The following is a 6,018-nucleotide window of genomic DNA, read 5'->3' as shown; positions in this document are numbered from 1 at the left end:
CATTTTGATACTTTAAAAACTGTGATTTGGGGGAAAACTTAAAACAGCATTTTTAATTATGTGCCATCAAGTTGTTTTTGACTCCTAGCGACCACATAGATTTTCTCCCTGATGATCTGTCCCTAACCTGGTCCTTCAGGCCTTCTAATGGTGCACTTATCGCCACCATAACTGAGTCCATCCATCTTGCTACTGGTCATCCTCTTCTCTTTCCTTCCACCTTTCCAGCATTAGAGCCTTTTCCAGAGAGCTGGGTCATCACATAATGTGTCTGAGCTAGGATAATTTGAGCCTGGTCATTTGTGCCTCAAGTGAGAACTCTGTTGATGTGTTCAATGATCTGTTTTCTTGGCTATCCACTGTATTCTCAGAAGTCCTCCAACACCAAAGTTCAAAAGCGTCCATACACTTCAGCTTCTTCAAAGTCCAACTTTCACTTCCATAGTGTCTCACAGTAAAGCAGCATTGCTAGATAAAATTAATATATAGCTATGCATAGTTCATCTCATTTTCCACAGTAATTATCATGTTTCCAATAACTACCAGGCAGGTCATGGGGCAACATTACTTCATAATTGTTCCCTCCAACTGCTCTTCAGTTGCCTTTAAAAATGGAAATTCCACCTAGCTATCAAGGTTGCCCAACTGATGATGCCCTCCAAATACGTTGGCCAAAGGGACCACTTTAAGGCAGACCATTCCATGGATTTGCTCGATTTGGCTCTGTCCCAGTCTCTTTACCTAGTGTGGATGTGTTGGGGCTACAGCTCCAAAACTGAAGTTCTGGGAAGGCACCAGGTTGGGGAAGGCTGAATGGGTCCCAGTGAAAAGCCATTTAAATTTAGCACCGTTGGGCCAATAGTTATGCAGTGACAGAGAACATCCGTGACTCTTTCCTGTCGTCTTTCGCTTCCCTTCTGCGAAACCCTCTCTTCCACCGTCGACCGAGAAAACATTTTATCACACACGTATATGTAGCCAAGTGAAACTGGCAAGCACTATGACAACGCCAGGACAATCTCCATTCCTACAGCAACATAAAACGGCTCGCCTGAGAGGGCAGGAAGGCCAGAGCGGGTTAGGAGGGAGCCGCGCTTTGGCCCCAGCGCTGGCAACGAACCACGAAATGAGCCGCTGGGGGCGGAGCCTCCGAGCCGAGCGAGCGAGCGGGGAGAACTGGGGACACCGCGCTCGCTTCCGTAAACACCGCTCAGCCCCGCCCCGCCAGCAGGGAGAGAGCATTCGTGCCCAGGGAAGGGGAGCAGACCCAGCTCACGGGGAGGGGGGCTTGCCTCCCTGTTTGGAAAGGTGTTGCGCGGCCGGCTGCGACCCGCCTGGGCTCAAACCTGTCGCTTCACCCTCGGAGCGTAACTTCCCTTGCCCGTCCGCGCTGGAAAGATAAGGAATGAAATGCTCCCCCCCTCCTCACAGAGAAGTGGGAGCGTCTAGGCAGCTGCTAATAGACAGCCAAGGACTATGTATAACCAAACGGGGGAGGCGGATGGAGAGTTAAAGCCCGAGCGAGAACAGCTGAGGAGCAGCCCGAGCGAAAACGGGGGGAGCGGAGGATCCCTCTGCTTGGAAGAGTCTCCTGCGGTGAGTGGGTCTCGGTTTGCCCTCTTCGTCTTCTCCTCCTTCGTCTCGGGAAAGAAGCGCTCCGCATCCCCCCAGCCCGAGTGCCGTAGCGATGAATCTGGGTCGCCCGGGGAGCCTTCGGGGCTCGCCCGCACTTGGGGGGAGGTGGGGGGTCGTTCCGGCTGGATCCTGGCAGGAAGGGAAGCAGAGGCTGCGCTTCTGATCTGCAAACGATGGTTAATGGCTTAGCGTGTTGCCGAATTCAGCCCATGTTGGCTTGTTTAGCGGACTGGTTAAACAAACGTAGGGCAGGGGGAGCCCGGTCTCAAGGTGACTCCTCTCGCCTCTCAACCACAGGCGCGCTTTTGCAGCTCGGCAGAGCTGAGTGGGGGAGGCGAACCGTAGTTCCCTCTTGGGGGGCGGGCGGGAGGGGGGGATCTGGCGTGGGCAACCCTAATCGTTTCGCCCCCTTTGAAACACTTTTTAACGACGCTCCCCCGCCGTAACTTCTCGGGGGCAGTTAAAGATCCGGCGGCGTCTACAGAAAGACTTCGTGGCCGAGATCGTGCCGAGAAAGACCCCGAGAAGTAGCGAAGAGACGCGACCTGGTGTTTGGAGGCTTTCCTTGGAAACGCTGGTAGGTTTGGACCGGAGGGTGCCAGGACGCTCGCGCCCCTGAGCCGGTGCCAAAACAACGTCCGCGGGGAGGGGATCAGCCAGCCCGAGGAGGAAGAGGAGGAGCTGTTTTCGCCCTCGAGGAGGGGCGCCGGGCTGCTCCTCAGCCGCTGCGAGTCTTGCCGAGCCGTGGAGGACTCGGGAGCGGGGCTGGGGGCTAGTCGAGCCTCCTACTCTGCCCGCGGCGTTTAGGGTTTCCGAAATAAAGTCTAAGGCGGGAGCCCCCGAAAAATCCGGACGGGCGCTGCACAGGAGCCAAGGGCAAGAGTTCTGTCGGTATGCGTTGCCTTCTGCTTTATTTTTTTTTAGTTGATTTCCTCACAACTGCAATGGAAAATTAAACAGCAACACTTTTATCTAGTGGTTGTCTAGATTTCTGCAGCTCAGATCCGGTAGCACAAGTTTGAGATGTTTACAAACACGCTTGCACTTAAATCGTCACCATTATCATCTTCATTTAGACGGTTGGGTGGTGTGTTTTTTTCCTAACTCGACCAATAACAAAGTTACTTAATTATTACATGTTTCTAAGAGCACAGGAAAAGGGTAAACGTTGGCTCTTTTAAATGAAATACAGATTCTCCTGATTTCTTAAGATATTTACATGGGCTCCACGTGAAACCACTGTCAAGTCATAAGTTATGTCTATTAGTACAGAATACACCATAACAAGAACAGATCTCACCATTTCTGGTTCTGCACAGATTCTCTTCATTTTTGCATGAGATCATGTGCAACCACCATCAAATCACAGGACACAGTTGCCAGCACACAATGAGGCTTCTCAGTCATAGATCCACTGTGATATTAAAACAGATTTGAAGCATGGATCTTCCTGATTTCATATCCTTACATGGAATCTACATGAAATCATCAAGAAGTAAATTATGTCTGTTCGTTCAATACAATTTAACAATCATGGATCTCACCAATTTTGGCTCCGACATGGCACAAAAATAGGATTTGAGGCAGAGATCATCTTGATTTTGCTTTATTTTTAAGTGAAATTCACATGAAATCATTCTGATGTCATAGAACACCTTTGTTTCTATACAGTGACCTACCACAATAGATCCAATCATTTTTAGCCCTATGATAGTATGTGTACTCGTATTTGAGGCATGAATCTGCATGATTTTTTACATCAGATCCAGCTGAAATCATTGCCAAAACATTGATCATAGCTTTTTGCATAAAACCAAACATCAAAATCACAGATCTGAGGCTCTGGGGCAACACCATAATGTAATGAATTAGTATTTGAAACAAGAATCCTCATGAATATTCTTGATTTTTACACACAATTTGTCTGAAACATCAAGTGATAAATCACCTCTTCTAAATGGGCAGAAAAACAAAAATCACAAAACTGGTACTTTTTGCTTCCAGTGTGTTGCAAAACCAAAGGAACTTGGTTTATTTAAATTTTACCTGATGATAACTCAGCCATAGAATTCAAAGCAGGCAAAATTAATCTGAAAGTAAACACACAGAGGATATAGATCATCCAAAGTGGTGGTGATCGATAGATGTATTGATAGATTCTGTTGATAGATTCTATGAGCAGATGCCAAAATCCAAGGGAACTACATAAGTACATAGATGCAGGTCCTGTCTGCCAAGGAGTTACATTTGGTGGGTCCCAGGACAGGCCTTCTCTGCCGTGGCACCCGCCTTGTGGAATCTTCTCCCCCCCAGAAGTGAGATTAGCTCCATCCCTCTCAACATTCCGCAAGTCCCTCAAGACCTGGCCATATGATCAGTCCTGGGGGTCCCAGGGGACCGGGGAGATTTTGTGATGGTTCCCTTATTAATGTTATCCCCTCCTGTTTTGTTTCCTTTTATGGTTTTTTATTTGTAATTGTTTTTATGCATTTATTCTTTTTAATTGTTGTATGCCATCCAGAGTCACTTTGTGTGAGATGGGTGGCTTTATAAATAATTTTTTTAAAAAATAAATAAATAAATAAATAAATGTAGTCATTATAACAGGTATAAGAAAAAAAATTCCCACAAATTCTCAGAAATGATAGCACCTGCGCCGTGATCTGGGATAGGAAAATTATGTTTCAGTAATAAAGGTATGGGAGCAAAGAATGATTCACTTTGAAGGAATGGCAGAATAGACCTGTAAGTCCAGGGGCATTTGTAGTAGGAGGAAAATTATACTGTGACTCTTCGTTGCAGGTGTATCAGAGATGGAAGTCAGGAATTCTCAGCACTGCACCACTGCAATTTCTGGGAATTCTAAATTTGCAACATCTTGAGGATCCTAATATTGATAGAATAATAGGTGCAACCATATTTTTTACTAATATATTTTCTGAAGTTTCACTTCTATGTAGATGTACATAAGATTTCAACCCACTGTTCAATGCCAGGAAAGAAATCTCCATGCAGAAATAAATCTGCAATAAATATGGACTCAGGGATTAAATGAATAATATTTTCTTGGGGGAAGGGGAGAGATTCTACATTTTGAATAGTTCTGTAAATTTTGTAAGCCTTTGTCTCTTATATCTTCATCTTAATAAAGGACTGTATTTTAACTGAGGTACACTTTCTCTCTCCCTTTGGGGAATTCACTTTAGTTTTGAAGGAGTAACTTAAATGAGGAAAGCAATTTTCTGGAGGGAGGGAAGTTCAAGCCTTCTCCCTTCAGAGCTGCTACTTCATAAAGTAGGATTTGCCCTTTTAAATGGAAGAATAATCTAGGTGTAAAATACAGATACTGGGTGGAGGTTGGCAGGGGGAGAGTCCAGTTACAGATTTTCGAGGTTACTTTTTCTTAAAGAAAACACTAGGATAGCTGAAGCTTGATAAAAATGCAAGGGTTGGATAGAACAATAGGTTGAAAGGTTATTAAAGCACCCATAACACTTGGTAAACATTGTGTAATGTAATCTATTAAATGCTAGAGTCTAATTTCAGAACATACCTCTACAAGTATTTATTTTAGATCTCTGGGGAGAGTTATCTACCCCTTTCCTAGTAGCATGCAGGGAGAGAAAGAAAAAAAAAGCTGTTTTCTCCAAAGATTGAATTTAGCCCACAGCAGGGGGAAAAAGGGTTTCCTGCTCCTGGATTAATGCTTGAAATAAGTTATACATAAAAACTAAATGTTCAGAGTCTGATTTACAGACATCACTAGTGTTATCAAGTTAGGTGCACACACAATATTTTCTCAAGAAACAGATCTGCTCAACTGAAACACCACTGGTGAAATCAAATTAAATCCTCACCTTTTGTAACATTACCTATTTTGTGGTTAAAAGAATTCATAGAAAAAAACTATTTCCCATTTGTGAGTTTTGAGAGAAGCTAATTTTGATGTAGAAGATATTTGAAATAATAATTGCACTTAATTATCCATAGGTCTACAACAATTCAAGACAGAAATAATTCAGTAAGTGTTGCTATTCAGCTTCCATTCATTTGGAGATTGACATTAGATGTGATTATTGCTATCCCTTTGAATATGGGTTGCTATGTTACTGATATACTGTAAAAACAAAAAGTTGTGCTTATGATATCTGCTAATTCCCAGCACCACCACCACCACCACTATCATGCATACAAACATATGCATTTTCCAACTGAAGCTGAAGCCCTATAGAATTTAAGGAGCCATATTGCCTTATTTACCCATATCTGTATATTATTTTGCCCTTCTGAAAAGAGAAATCCAACGTACAGTCCGAGAATTTCTAGGTAAAGTATTGTACCATCATTGATGTTGGTCAACACTGATTGTCTTGTGTGCAAGAA

Source organism: Python bivittatus, unplaced genomic scaffold, assembly GCF_059951505.1.
Source record: "Python bivittatus isolate LINGU-HERP-01145 unplaced genomic scaffold, Pbiv_v1 ctg000330_np1212, whole genome shotgun sequence".
NCBI lineage: Eukaryota > Metazoa > Chordata > Lepidosauria > Squamata > Pythonidae > Python > Python bivittatus.
The sequence above is the reverse complement of the archived record's forward strand: the minus strand, read 5'-3'. Positions refer to the sequence as shown.